The following is a 16,836-nucleotide window of genomic DNA, read 5'->3' on the forward strand; positions in this document are numbered from 1 at the left end:
TTGTCCTTTATATATATAGGGGAGTATTTGTCCTCTGATATAAGGCCAGGCAGAGATGAGGGGAAAATTTGTCCAGATACAGAGAAAAAGGGGTCAAACAGCAGGATATTGATGTAGGGACAAAAGTTATAGGGTAGATCAAAGTGGGAGAGAAATATACAAGAAGCCAAAAAGAACAAAAGGGGAGAAATTGTCCTCTTGTGTAAAAGGGGAAGAAATGTCTCCTTGTATATAAAACTATATTGTCCTTAGAGAGAAAGAGAGAAAGAAAGAAAGAGAGAGAAGCACAAAGAACTTATCGGGGGGAAATTGTCCACAACTCCACAATGGGCAGGAATTGTCCACTTCTGAGTTACTGACGAGGGGAGGGGAGAAATTGTCCATTGTTGTCCTCAGAGGCTGTCCCTGGCCTGATATGCGACTATGACAGACAGAGACCCCGTAGGAGCTAGGGAGGGACAATAAGAGTTAGGTCGCAATACAATATATCCATATACTATACATATATATTTTATATATTAAGAGTAGAATTACAAAAGAACCCCTCCCCCTCTCTTTATTTTTGGACATCCCCCATATTGTCAAGATTCTTTTATATAAAAGAGAAGGTTATTTTAAGTGTAGCGCTTCCGAATGCCCCCCTTTTAAGTCCCCCTATCCCCTCCTTTTACAATGTCTCTAAAATGTCCCTCTCCGAATCCATATGTGAGTTTTAAACAGATTCTTTTACTCTACGGAGCCCTCCCTGGCTGTGTTTAGCTCTTCTATTCACGGTTTACTCACAGCCATCTACAAAGTCCCCAATCTCCCCCCCCCCTTCTCTTCCCCCCCCAAAGTACCCGAACACACACACACACACACACATTCATAAGTGATAGAAACTTATTTAGATTAAATGTTCAAGTTAGTTTAGTGAAAAACATATCAGACGCAAAAAATATATGAAAATTAAATTAAGCATATAAGCTACTATTAAATGATTCAATAAAAAGTGACTTATGAGGAAAAGTTGATACCAATTGAAAGATTGAATTTAAAGTGATATGTGGTCAAAAATTAATAATGGACAAGTTAGTTAAAAATTATCTGGACATTTTTAGTGTAAGTATCTTTTTTATTATTAGATATTTATCGCATCATATTATAGACAGCTTTCCGCGAAAATTAAAATGAAAATTTAGAAGAATAAAATCTTTTTTGTTGGCCCTGAGGTGCCTTAATTTTATGATTTTTATTTGATTCATTGTGAAAAATTGTCTGTAATACTATGCTTCATACGATTTTTCAGTCTGGTTGTGAATCGGTTCTAAATCAGCAGATATTAATCGGTATCTAAGTACTGAAAAAAGTGCCCATAGAAACGCAAATTATCATTAGTTTATAAACAAATTTTACTCTATTTACATATAACTTTTTATTAATGTAACTCCGGTCAACTGCCTATAAATGAGATAATTCAATTATTGGTCCCCAGAGATTATTACACACGATCTTTCATTCGTTGGGAAAATTTATTAAATCTTAATAGGTTGTACAAACCATCAGTGTCAAAACTTTTCCAATCGTCTTTGGGAGAGTATATCAATTTTTGGTTCATTGTTTTATCCTTTCAGATCCATGTTTCAAATCATATTTAATATATAATTATAGGATGAATTTTTTGTTAGGTATAGATTTAATTCTATAAATTTTGTGGATTAATATTTTCTTAGTAAATTTTTCAAATGAAAATCTTGGATTCAATAAACATTGTAATTTAATTATCGCAACAAATAATAATATTTTAAACGTGAGTTTTTTTTAAAGAAAAGTGAGGTTTTTTAAAGAAAAAATGTAAAATCTTTCCAGTATGGCTTTAATACCGATTAATATCCGCTGGATTAGAACCGGTTCTCAACCAAAACGATGATTTGTCAGCTACAATTTTCGACGAATATTAAAATAAAAATCGTAAGATTAATATCCGTGCAAAGCTGACTATAATACGATCCAATAAATAACTAAGTCCATTTGGTCATTGGACTGTAAATTATTCTGGTTTCCAGTGTTTTTAAACACGTTCTCTGATTCGTTGGCTTAATACTTTGTGGACTTAAATCTCGATTGGTTGGTTACATCAATAATATTTTCTATAGAATAGTGAGATCTGAAGTATAAATAAATAATCTATCTATCTAATATGTCCATCAGAATAGAATGATAGATTGAATAGATTAGAATAGATTCTGTTAGTGTGATCTGAAAGGATAAATGAATATCACGACTCTAGGTCTCTATAGAGGTCCTACAAATTAATAAATTTTAGAGAAGTTTAAGGGAAGGAAAAGTATTTCATCATAGTATGGCTTTTATTAATCCGATTAATATCCTATTTTTTTTATTCGTCTAAAAAGGGTTAATAAATATCATAAATTAGTTTACTTTAGAGTGTAAGAGGGCGTTAAGAAAAAAACCTTCAGCAAATTTACTCTCAAAAAGAAATCAAAACAAACTGTTAAAAAGAAAAACTTTTTAAAATATTTACAAATTTTACTTTATTATGATTTCGTTTCTTTACATGTTTTATCTATAAAAAATGTTTACAGCATTATGAGCTTATTACTATTAATTCTACTAATATGATTCAAACCTTAGCCTTATGTAAACTGAAGTTTTGTTCGCCTACCTAATTTAATATTTGATGAGTGTTTTACTCTTATAATAACTAAGAATGAATGAAATTTTAAGAACTTTTTCCCTTATTACGAATTAGTAATTATTAAACATTTATTAGTTAGAAATAACTAATCCTTTAATTGTCTGTCAAAATAAGTAAATATTAGACATTGGCTCAATAAGGTTATAATAATGTCTTAAAGGCTAAAGCATGTTAATAAAAATCAAAGTTTTGGTCATTGGCTTCTAGCTTTTCTGCCTGTTAAAATTTATTTTATGAAGATTTCAAGGAAAATTGGATTTTTGCTTTCCAAAATTGAAATAAATTTTTTTTCTCATTCCATTTTATTTTCTTGAATTTTTGTGGCGCTACTTTTTTGCTTTAACATCCTTGATAGAATGTATTTTTGACAATGTGCAAAAGAGATGAATTCAATTTTCAATCTATCCATCTATCTAGTACATTTTTCAGGGATAAATAGACGAACAATAGTTTATACCTATAAAGACTTTTTACCATCCCCAAAATAAAAAAAGATTGGATGTTCTGATCAAATACAATGTAGTTCTACCGATAAAAACAGTTCTGAATCGCATTACAGGCAGCTTTCCGCGGAAATAAAAATGAAAATAAAAGATTAAAACCAGATTTGGTAACCACGAGGGGCCAAGCTATACGTAATATTTTAGTATGGCTGAGAACCAGTTCTAATCCAGTGGATATTAATCGGTTTTGAGGCCATACTTAAAATATAACTTGCCTATTCTTTTTTCTTTTCATGATATGAATGTCTATTTAAAAAGTATCTATCTAAGGTTTTTTTTCAATTTTGCCTCTGAAAAGACTTCACGATTAATCCACCTTTTGAGAAGCGTAGCTAGTCTATAAATCTGGTCTGTCTGTAAGTTAGTATGTCTGAGAGTGCTAGAGAGCCTTTATATATCCTTGTTTGTAGACAGATACTAAATCTTTTAAGATGTGTCACTTTAGAACATCTTACTTTGGGACTTTGGACCAGAAAAATAGTTAAAACCATCCAAGGACCAACAAAAAAACTACATTTTATATAATTAAGTAAATAAATTCGTTAACTTGTTATTACTACACTTCTTATGGATATAATTCGCCTTGTTAATATACTTTGAATAAATTTTTTTGGCCTATATGAGTATTAAATCTCGAACATTTTATGATGTTTGAATGCCTCTAAAATCTAAGTTGTGGTCAAACTTTTTAATACAGTTCAGTACAAGCCGTTTTATAGATAGTTATGGAAATAAGGGCAAACAATTTTTATAAAGACAGACACACATTCAGTTATTGATATACATAAGCAGAAATGGATTTAAAATTACGTGGATATTATGACAGGGAAAAATTTGTCGTAATTTTAGGTTGCAAACATGAACATCATTATTGGTCAATTTTTCATTTAGTAAGAGGGGAGGGTAATGGTATGGGGTAAAGGGGATGAATGACAGAATCGCTATTATAGGCAGCTACAAGTTTCACCTTATTAGAGTACATAATAATCTGATGTAAGATCCAAGTAATAATAATCTATTTAAGTAGAGTATGTTATTCATTTAAATTATAATTTATTCAAACATTCTTATTAAACTAATAATGAATAACATTATTTAAATTTCTACGGAAAATTTATTAAATTAAATTGTTATATTTTGGAAGCAGCAATAGTTATTCAGATTTTAAAATGAAAAATTATAAGATTAAAAATTATTTTTATGATTTTTATTAGTTTAATATTCATTGAAAATTTTCTGTAATACGATGCTATACATGATTTTTCATTATGGCTGAGAACCGGTTCTAATCCAGCGGATATTAATCAGTTTCGAAGCCATACTGGAAATATTTCTAAACTTATTCTGAAGATCTAAATATTGATATTTTTTATTTATTTTGCAATATAATTGCAAGTAAAATTTGTCCGGATATGGCAGGAGAAAAAAAATCTGGTCAGATTTTGTCCAAAAAAAATTTATTTTGATTGACACTACCGTCCCATGTAACAATGCACTTAGACACTGACTGACCAGGGATCTAAAGGGATTGTGCAATGGCCGATAAATTGATGTACATCCCCAATAATGATACACAAAGTTACTCCATCAGTAGGTTACAATTATTGACTAAAACATTTGGACAAATAACTAAATTAACCAACTAATTAAAATTAAATAAAACTCCCTAAATTGTAAAGCAAACGAACATGAAAACGTTAAATTTAAACTTTGGGGACAAATGTAATATTCAGCTCAATGTCCCCTCCCTGGACACTGACACTAGCGTATGCAGGTCTTATTACTTAAGATATAAAACAATAGACAATAAATTGAAGTTCACCCCTTATTTTTCATTCTTTAGATGAAAAGTTGGAACACTGTTCATTATTTAATAAAAGTCCCAAATGATAATAAGTAAACGAATAAGAGAAAATGTTTTAAAAACTTAGGGGTACCCAAATAATTTATTTCCAATATCCCCTTTCTCTCTTTCTCTGGACGTCCAAGCTTTTTATTTTTTTATTGAGGTGGGGTAAAAAGAGGAGTTTCGAAGTTTTGATAGGGGTAATTTAATATATATTTTTTTTAATTTGAAGGTTGTAAAATAATGGGTTTCATAGTTTGAGGGGAGTAAACACCCCTTTACCCCCACCCATTGAAGTCTAAAATGAATCCCCCTGTTTTAAAAGTGAGAATACGCCTGCTAGACTCACACGTCACATAGGATTGGAAAATTGGATAAAAAAGAAGACAGAAAGAGAGAGAGAGAGAGAAAAAGAAAACAAGTATATTGTCAAAATCAAAGCTTTTCAAAACAAAGTAGGTAACTAATGGCTTCCTAATGTTCTCTATGATATTTATTAAGAAGTGGATAAAAAAAGACTGGGCATGAGCTATATGTGACTCTGTCCACAGGTCATTTTGTATTGGGTCTTTAAAATCAGCTAATAGAGTTGGAAATATAAACACAGCCGAGTCTCTTCAAAACAACACATAGCAATTTACTAACAGACGATGATGGTCTCCACCACTTAGGCCAGGTAGTTGTCTGGATGATACATCTATATTTATACATTTATTCCAAAAACAAACTTTATTCTACAATATTGTTAGCTTGCTAATGCTGCACTTATAAATTAACTACTTTATTTTAGAAAAACTTTGCTTTTAGTGCATTTCTTGTCAAATTCTCGTTTCAAGTGTCACTTTATAACAGCGGACTTTTCAATAAAAATATGTATACACATAGGTGTTTCTACAACTTAGCACAATTTTTATATAAAAATTAGTGAAATGTCAATGACAAAATATTAGAAATAAGAATCGATTTATTATTACTTGAATGTTCATGTACTTTAAAAGAAATGCTGGTAGTTGGCTAAAAAAAGATACCCCCTTTACCCCATATCATTCCCTATTACTGGATGAACGAACTGAACAATAAATGAGGCCCATATTAGCTGGCTGAAAAAAATAACAAAATTTCCCCTGCCAAAAAATATATACACGTATATCCTAAATCCATTGATAATGATTGATAAATGGACTTTTTGCAAATTTTTTTCCTGCTACATTTTGATGTGACCCAACTTGATATTTTCACCTAGGTGGGCCCAGGCCTAACCGAGCTGGATTGACAATCAAAATATATCCAAGGATATAGGGAGTGGACAATAGCCGATAAATTGATATACATCCCCAATGATGATACGCAAAATTACTCTTTCTAAAGATAATTATTAGTGGAAACGTTTTGAAACTCAACTTCATGAAACAACCAGTTAAATTCTATAAAAATCACCAAAGTTCTTAAGCCAAACGATTGAGAAAACTGTATTACAAAAAATTGGGGACTAAAGTTAAAAACAGCCCAATGTACTTTCCCTCATGGATACAGTAATAGGACAGTGGATGATAAAACATTCACAAATTTTTAATATACAGCTAATATATTTAGAATTCACATAGAATAGTATAGAATTTATAAACTAATACACGTCAATGGACGTTGCAGTATCACACTTATTAAGTTGGTAAAATAGAAGAGCTGGGGGAAAGGCTTTGGAAATTATTGATATTATACAATGCCTCCAAGATAGATGTTAAGTATTCAGAAAATCTTTTAGGCTCTTGACTTCTGACAGTTGAAACGTTTAGTTTCAATAAGCAAGTCATAGAGCAGCCTCGCTTCTTATATTGTTTTGTACTTAGAGAAAATTACTTTGACAGAGAAGTATTGTTTGCATTTTTAGGGAAGTGTTTTCACAGAAAAAAAAACGCAGGAAAAAAAGAATAGGTTTTAGGACTTAATAAAAAAGGTGTTCCCCTTTATTCTGCAATCTTTATCTGTTGATCTTTGAAAACCTAGTAAAAAGACGGACATACAGAAGGAAAGGCAGACAGACAGACGGACATAAAGAGAGACATGCAGACAGATTTTTATTTTGATATATCAAGGCTGCGATTGCAATATGCTGAAAAATGGCACTTCAACTATGGCTAAATAAATTGTTAATGTTGGCTGCAGTTGTTGGTTGTCGATTAATGGCTGCAACAGGCGGATACAGAATTACTTAGCACTGCTAATTAATTTTTGTCAGCCAAAATTGTTGCCGATGGAGAAAAAATTTGCTTGATTTTTTTTCCTGCAGGTGCCATGCTATTTATCCCTGAATATATTTTAGCAAGATAAAAACAAACTAAACAATATTTTATTACATCATTTTATACAAAAAAAAGTACGAAATATCATGGAGGTAGTGGACAAAAAATATTGTTGTCTGTTATAACTAATCGCTTAAATTGACGTTAATGTTCTTTTTTTGTTGTTTTTATTTAGATATTACTGCACTACATATTTTGCCGAAGAAGTTATTTATCGCATCGGATTATAAACAGCTTTTAGTGAATTTTAGAATAGAAAAATAAGATGAAAACAAAACAGATTTTCAAGCTAATATACGTGAAAAATTTTCTGTAATACGATGCAATACACGATTTTTCAGTATGCTGTTCTAATCCACGCGGATATTAATCCGTTTCAAAGGTTTATTGGAAAATTAATTAAATATTTCGCGGTTTTTTTCTAATCTATATTTCGCAAAATTGTAAAATTATCATTCTTGAAATACTTTCTGTCAGGGAGGGATAGGACAATGACTTATAATTTAAATCAGTTCAATTCTCCACTAATATTTACCAACTATCAAAGACAGAATTTATCCTTGTATAAAAGGAACATGACGTTTGACTGTTTGTCTGTCAGTAGCATAAAGCTTCTAGTGACGTAACCGATAGTATAAAAAAATGGAGGTATTTTTCTTATTCGCTGGCTTAAACACTTAGGGGGCTTAAATTGCATTTTATTGGTTTGATCGTTAAGGTGTCCAAACGTTTCAACCACTAATTGTAATCTACAGAAGGAGTAATTTTGTTTATCAGCCCTTGACTTATCCCTTTAGATCCCTGAACTTTCTATAGTAATTAAGCATCCATTGTTTGAAGCCTTGGAATGACCATAACACCGATTGATTTGCTTTTTATTGGCCATTTCAATCAATCAATTTACTTTTGATAGGGCCATACACAGGCCGACAAAAGACTGTAATGAACATTTTTGATGCTGGTTTAATGCTACAAAAATGATTATGATATTGCAAATTAAATTTCTAAAGTCATAAAATGCCTTATATTTTATTTAGAGCTTAATCTTTCACAGGGCTTATGAATTATCTATTACTTGGAGCTTAAAGTGCAATAAAGTGAAACTTGCAATAGGTAAAATAATAATCCAATTCCCTCCCCTCCTACTGGATGAAAGAACTAATCATAAATGATGTCCATACTAGCAACTTAAATTGGCGACTATTTTTCCCCTGTCATAATAACCACGTATATTCTATATTCATTTAAAAAGTTAGCATTATAGTTAGAACGCTAAGAACATTTATGATGATCGACCAATGGACATTAAAACAAAAATCAGATCAAAAGAAAATTAATTACAACAAAAGAATTTATATTCTATGATTGTGTCCCATTCAAAACTGCTTAAAATATGAACAAAAATAGCCAATAATTTATTCATTTACTAATGATTCCTAGGACATTTAGATACAGCGTATTAATCTCAAGAAGCAAGTCTTTGTTTTTTTAATGTTCGTTTGTCTCACCTTCGCTTTTATGGTTGTTATCATTCTTGTTTCTTATTCGAAAACAAGATCAATTGAAAGAATTTTAATTATTATTGTTCTTGATTATGAGTAATTAAAATTCATCTAAATGAGTATTTTTCTGTAAAAATGATATATAATGTTTGATGTACAAATTCCATAATACTTTTTCTATTCCTTTAGATCTTAGATGTTTCAAAGAAAATTGTTGTATTACAATAACAATGTATTATAACATGTAATAATCTTTAAAATGGTTTTAATTATGAAACTAATGTCATACACTTATTTTTATAAGAATATGGGCCCTGGAATGCTACTAAATTACAAGAGTGTGGGCCCATGAATGCCAGTAAATTACAAGAGTTAGGGCCCTGGAATGGCAATAATAATGCCACGAGTCTCGTCTATCACTACTTCAATGATACTACAAGAATATGGGCCTAGAAAAGCCACTAAATTACAAGAATATGGGCCCTAGAATTCTACTAAAATACAAGAATTAGGGCCCTGAAATGCAACTAAATTACAAGAATTAGGACACTAGATGGCCCCTAAACTACTAGAATATGGTCCCTGGAATGCCACTAATTATGGTCGTAGAGATTCTTCTACGACTGCTTTAATAAAATTACAAGAATTAGGGCCCTGGAATGCCACTAAATTACAAGAATTAGGGCCCTGGAATGGCAATAATAATGCCACGAGTCTCATCTATGACCACTATGATAATACTTCAAGAATATGGGCCCTGAAATGCTACTAAATTACAAGAGTGCGGGCCCTGGAACGCCACTAAATTACAAGAATTAGGGCCCTGGAATGGCAATAATAATGCCACGAGTCTCGTCTATGACCACTTTAATGAAGTAAATTCACTATAATCAACATAAACTATGCTTCACAGCTAAAGGTATCAAATAATGAAAATAAAAAATTGAAATTAGAAACCACAAGCTAACAATAATTCAATCATTGGGATGGTTTCAGGCTATTTTCCGGTCCCCTCTTTTAAATACAGAATCCCTAGATGCTAGTAGTAGGTTTTTTTATCTGTTGCGAAGAATCTCGCTAACCTCTGGACCGATATGGTTCTCTTTTACAGTGTGGTTCCTGTATGAGTTAAGGCTATATTGTTTGGTACCCTTCCATACTCTTTCGTATACAGAGTCTTTCATTCGCTAGAGTTTTAGTTATAAAGTAACTGTGATCGCTGTAAACTAATATCAAATATTTTTTTCCATTTTTTAATACCAATATTCCTGAGTAAAAAAGTCGTGTCCATGTTTAGAAAATAAATCTTCTATGCCCTGGCTATTTGAGACGTGCTTTTAAAACAACCAACATATTTTTTTAATAGCCCGATTTTCCTAAAACTTTGTATATGTTAATGGAAATTTTATTACTTGGATCTTACATAAGATTTTCATGTTTTCTAATAAAGTGACTCTTGCATCGGGCTAAAATAATCTTTACTCTATCACCTCCCCTCTGTAAAAATTTTTATTTTAAATAATGTGATATATTAATATTATTGTATGCATACCTATTATTTGAAATGTAAATTTACTTTTTCTGTGTTTGTAAGTGTATTATAGTGTGTTTCATACAACAAGGAAGGGAACATTGGCTGCTTATTACACTAGTCTCAAAAGTTTTATAATAATGTTTTCTTATTCGTAGGCTTGACAACTTTTGAGACTCTTATTGAATTTCATTGGTTGGTTCCTTAAGTCGAGTGTCCAAACGTTTAAAGTTTTTAACCACTAATTGTAATCTACAGATTGGGTAATTTTGATGTCATCATTCGGGGGTATGTACATCAATTTATCGGCTATTGACTTATCCCTTAAGATACCTGGTATGCAATACTCGTAATTTTACAGTATACAGTTAAATGGTCTCTGGGATTTAATTTTAAATTGTTTTCAGTTTTTATGAAATATTTATGACAATAAATATGAAGTAACGATCTAAAGTAACTGTCGGACAGACACACGTATGTATCTAGCGATTGAGTAGTTTCACTTTCTGACAGCAATTGATGTACACATATTGAGATTAATTATTGGCGGCCGCTGAGTCACAAGTCCTTTGCCTAAATTGGTATTCTAAAGCATTTTTTTATCCGTTTATATGTCAACGTCAGGTCCAACAACCAGGATATTTATGTGCCTATACCCGGGGTAATAGGTAAGGTAGCACCTAAAAGACAACCAACCCTTTGGTTGAGTGAACTTTGTCTAGAAGTACTGATTGTGCGTGTTTTATCTGCCCTCCAACCCATTTACCCCTACTCCTCCTTTCCAACTGGATAAACGAACTGACCATATTAGCAATCTAAATTGAATTGACGACAAATATTTATAACCACTTATAAAGTTATATCCTATAGCTTTTGTTTTATTAATCTTCATCTCTGTTTGTTTACCCAAACGTTTTTTGCGAAAAAACATAAATTGACAAAAATTTCTTCTTTGAATGCAATTTAAATCCAACTTTTGTCTTTCTGGCATTTTTATTTTATTTGAAATGGGTAAATATTATGGCCATTATTTACACTCGAGTCCCACAGAAGGATGGATATTGAATCTTAAAAAAAAGTTTGGGTCAAGTGCAGATCCTAGAGAAATATTGGTGGTAAAGATTGCTTCCTGGTTCCGGGGATTATTACAAGGTTCCTGGAATCTGGAACCTTGTAACAATCCCAGGAACCAGGAAGTTTTTCGTCACCAGCAATATAATCCTGGTAAGCTGGTATAATTCTGATGTATTAACAAAATTTTCCCTTACGTAGATGATAATCATTGTTTGGACACTGCTAGTTTGAACCCAAAATTTATTATTAAGTAAAAGTACTCAAAGTTTATCAGCTAACGAATGTAAAATTTACTGTTCAGTATCCCCTCCCTCCAGTGTAAAGTTTTAATTTGATTTTTTAAAGTCGGCAAAAACGTTTTTTAGATAAAACTTCCCTCTTGCACATAGTTGCAAGGGTTATATATAGCCATATTTATACCAAATTTAGAAACATAAATAAATACAAAAAAAATCCCTCAAACCCTTTTTTTTCTCTCTTTTTTTCTTGTATCTGTAAATAATGAGACATGGAGTATTATATATGATTATACCAAATATTTCTTAGTTAAGTCTTTTTCGCAAGATTTTTGCCAAAATTATATTTTTGCAATGTTTGCCAGCTGCATCTGAAATCAATTTCCTGTATAACTTCCAAACCGATTAATATACGCTTCATTATTACCGGTACTTTGCCATCGTATTACAGACAATTTTTCACCAATAATGATATAAAAATCATAAAATTAATTAATATCCGCGAAAAATCTGTCTATGATACCTTCGGTAGAGACAAACACATATCCTGTTACTTTTAAAATAAGAATTAAAACCAAAAATCCCACTAGCCCCCAAAAACATCTATGATAAAAAAAAACACTTTTACAGTCCCCCCTCAGACACACTTAAAAAGATTTACTATCCTGATAAGTGTTTTAATAAGTAATACAAAAATATTGATTTTTCTCAACCTTACAAATCATTCCAAGGTTGTCGTTCATTGGAAACAAATATATATCTGTAAAAAATAGCCAAAATCTTTAAATTTATAGTTAATAAAAATCAATTTAGTCCATAAGATTATGGTTTTCTATTTTAAATCTGAAGGATTGGAGGGAGAGTTAAAAGGGACAAGAAATAGCCTAAAACCATCCCAAGACTTGAATTAAAAAGTTTAAAAACCTAAAATGTCATCCAGGGACCCATACAGGCCTTCCCTAAAAAGAATACATAATCAGTTCATTAGTCAGCAAGAACTTAACGGACAAACAAAATACTTTATGCAATACTAGCGGCTTCGCCCATAGCCTCTAGGGGCTTGGCCCCATTAGGTAATTAAAAATAATAAAAACAAAATTAAGCACTACTGATGCTGCCAGTAGTTTTATGTGAACAAACAAAAAAATGGGGGTAAGAAGAGTAGAATCCGATCGGTTCAGTGGTTACTGAGATCTTAAGGGACGGACAGACATCAAGCTACTTTGTATTATTTGTAAAAGCAGCATCGTATGGACATAAAAAATATATTTGAAGGGCCATAAAGGGGATTAAGGTCTAATTTCAATTCCAAGCGCGTTAAACAAACTTTACACATAACTTTGATCAAGAGGTGAGATACACAAAATATATTCTATTTAGACACACATAAATAAATAGATAAGGTGATAGGAAAGTAGATAAATTGTTTTATAAAGGTAGATAAATAAATGTACAGATAGATAGATAATAGATATTATCGACCATCGTCTATCTAATCATCTAGTAACCATACTGGTATAATATTTTAATAGATAGATATAAAGATAGATAGATAGATTGATAGAAAGATAGATACATGGATAGATAGGTAGATAATATTGACCATTGTCTATATAATAAACTATTATGCATACTGAAATAATATTTTAATAGACAGATAGACAGACAGATGGATAGACATATAGCATAGACCATTGTCAATCTAATCTTCTAGCAAGCATGCTGATACAATATTTTGATAGATATATAGATAGACAGACAGACAGACAGACAGATAGATAGATAGATATACAGACAGATAGGTAGATAGCTAGATAGATAGATAGAATTGACCATTGTCTATCTAATCAGCTCCTATGCATACTGATATAATATTTTAATGTCTCAATGAAAAGATCTAATTAACCACAAAAGTTGTCATACAAAACAACCAATCATATTCATAAGCCTCATAATTCATAGCTAATATAACGCTAAAATAATGTAAATGTTTTTCAATTCGAAAGGGATTTTCAAGGATATGACAATGGACGTTGATAAAATGATAATGTAAATCGATATATTGTTAATTGTATGTTGCACCAGATTTTTATGCACTCTGATGGACTGATGCTCGTAGCTAGCTAAAATAACAATACCCTCCATCAACCTCTTTTACCACATCCCCTCCCCTTCTACTGTATGAACTAACTGACCAATAAATAAGGTTCATATTAGGAAGCTAAATTTACTACAATTTATTTCCCTATCAATATATCCACGTTTATATTATATCCATTATGGAAGCACCAATGTCCGGTTAAGGCGCCAGAATAGTTTCTTAATTTAATATCAATCCTTAACTTTAATAATATATTAACAAGGATGACAACATTCATAAAAACAGTAAAATTACATACTTTCATTTTTACAATTATAGATTATACAGAGGCACTGCTTATAATATTACAATTTGTTGTTCTAGGAATCATTATTTAAAAAATCATATGAATAGAAAAAAAAGTTGTTTAAAAATACAGCTGCTATGTCAGGTGCGCAGCATAAATAGTTATAGTAAGAAGAATGCCTTGGCTTAAAACAAGCACAACTCATTACCATTCATAGTTAAAACTTCCAAGCAAAGGTCGTGCAATCAAAGTGTTGGTTGTATTGTATTTTTAGCAAATCATTTTATTTATACAAAATATAAACTTAGTTATGAGGTAGCTTCGATAGAAACAAAGTTATTAAAAAGTTTTTAATTATCATATTAATCATATTACTATCAAGACTTAATAAATTATAATTCCATTTCCAGTATAGCTGAGAAACCGATTTATATCCGCAGAATTAGAACCAGTTATCACCCATGCTTAAAAATCATGTAAAGACTCGTATTATAGACAATTTTCTACGAATAGTAAATTAAGAATCATAATATTAATTCCAGTTTTAAATGTGTTGTAATTAAGGATTAATTTGATCATAGAGTAGCTTCGCTAACATAATTATTGATTAACACGTAATAAACAATGTCAAAAGTATCAAATTTATTTATGTCGAATGGCATAAATCAAAAACTACTGACATATCAATTTTAAAAGCGCAGCTTTTCTATAATTAGATAAATGGACAAACACTTCTACTAATAGATAGATAGATAAATAGATAGATAGATAGATAGACAAATAAATTGTGTAATTGTATGATAAGAGAATCATTAATTGAGGCAGTCATAACCAATGATTACCTCTTTATAAGTGGTGTGGGATTAAACAAGCAGCACACAAAAGTAGCAATTATTTTTTTCAATATTTCATTTTTAAATATAAAGTAACTTTAGTAATTGTTTCTTAATTTCATTGTATTTTAGCCGAATGATAGCATAGCCAAAACTACTTAGATTTTAAGGGGTAATTTTTGGAGTTTGCTGTATATGTTTTAGCTTCTCTATACCCGCACTCTCAATTGTGATATGTTATTTGTGTAATTATAAGTCATAATTTACATAAATTTGATAATATGATATGTCATATTATTAATGTTAAATCATTTTATGAGTAGTCAATGAGAGACATTAGGCTGTTTATTACACTAGTCCCCAAATTTTCTTAATAACTTTTTCTTATTGATTGGCTCAACAACTTTGGGGACTTTTATTAAATTTTAATAGATTTGTTGGTTTATTAAGTTGAATGTCCATACGTTTCAACCACTAATTGTAATCCCTAGATGCTAGTGGTGCAGTATAGAGTAAAGAAGTAAATAAAAATGGCAAAGTTGAGAAAAACTAACAAATGTGAGTTTTAAAATTAGAGAAAAAATGTATTTTATTACACTTGAGGTCAGGAAGGGGGTCAAGACATGAGTAGTATTTGTTTGGGGGTCTAGAATTATTTACAAAATTTGGATTCAGTACTTTTTCCAAGGGTCTTAATGTATAAAACAATGGGTAATACATTTTCTTTTACTAATAAGTATTGGTTAAAAAGTTTGGACACTGTGTTGATCCAACCAATCATAATTCAATATTAGTACCTAAAGTTTTTGAACCAACAAATAAGATTATAAACTTTGGGTACTATAGTACAGTCCAATGTCCCCTCCCTCTATGGCTTTTTAGCAGAAAGGGAGATAAAACTGGAGCCTTTTTTGGAGATAATCGTTCCCAGGAACATTTTACCTTTACATATTTCGAAATTATTCTTAGCGGCCACATGTTTAATTGCCTAGGACAGTTTTAGGAAATATTACGAGAAAATTTCCACTATTTAGCGCCATGAGTTTTCACTTTTGTGCCGCCTTAATTTCGGCTTTTTAGGCAGAGTTGGGCAATAAATTTAGTATTGTGGTGTCTTGCATTTTTTCCTGACGTTAAATACGTGTTTTTTTAATTAATAAAATTATAATATTTATTCCATTATTTTTTTAAAACTTTGATGAACCATTGAAATATAAGATTCTAATTTTACATTTTTACGCTGATTAAACCCGGATTGTTAGCCCCAAAGGAGCCAATGCAATACCTGATTTTTCAGTATATCTGAGTGTAGGTTCTAATCCAGCGGATATTAATCGGTTTTGAAGCCATAGTGTAAAAAAATTCTTGGTTAGAAATGAATAAAATTTTAAGATTAAAACCAGTTTTTTAGCCCCGAGTTGCCGAAGGGGATGAGGTTAAGGGGTGGATGGGAGGTATCGTTATTTCAGCTAGCTGTGAGTATCATTTTTTTAGAGTACATAAAAATCCAAGTAATAATATATCGATTAATAATTTACGAGTTCCTTCCAGAATCAAAACCAAAACCCTCCCTAACTTTTGATTTAAATTCAGCCCAAACAGCAAAAAAATCTTTCTAAACAAGGCCTCTTCCTTAGACCTTTTAAGATGTACGTACAAAAATTATATTGAGATGGTTATGAGCTATATTTGAGAGTATTAGGGATCTACCATTATGTTTTAAAATATAACCCTACTGCTTAATTATTACCAGTCATGTCCCCAAAGTTTTGCAATAACTTTTCTTATTCGTTTGACATTGAGACTTTTTTTCATTTCTATTGGTTGGTTTTTAAGCTGAGTGTTAAAAAGATTCAACCACAATTGTAATCTACAGAAGTGGTAATTTTGTGTTTCACCATTTGGTATGTACATCAATGTATCGAC

At 31.0% G+C, this 16,836-nt stretch overlaps 1 protein-coding gene across 1 annotated transcript in view; it reads left to right on the top strand.

Annotated features, from left to right (window-relative positions):
* Positions 1 to 874: 874 nt before the first annotated feature.
* The window catches only part of LOC145312646 (uncharacterized), a 111,947-nt gene continuing 95,985 nt past the window's right edge, over positions 875 to 16,836 (top strand). The window contains exon 1 of the mRNA XM_080151907.1: positions 875 to 1,101. The gene's annotated coding sequence lies outside the window, so the exon portion shown is untranslated. The remainder of the gene's footprint in view (positions 1,102 to 16,836) is intronic.

This window comes from Acartia tonsa, chromosome 2 (genome assembly GCF_053477335.1).
Source record: "Acartia tonsa isolate MP-2025a chromosome 2, ASM5347733v1, whole genome shotgun sequence".
NCBI lineage: Eukaryota > Metazoa > Arthropoda > Copepoda > Calanoida > Acartiidae > Acartia > Acartia tonsa.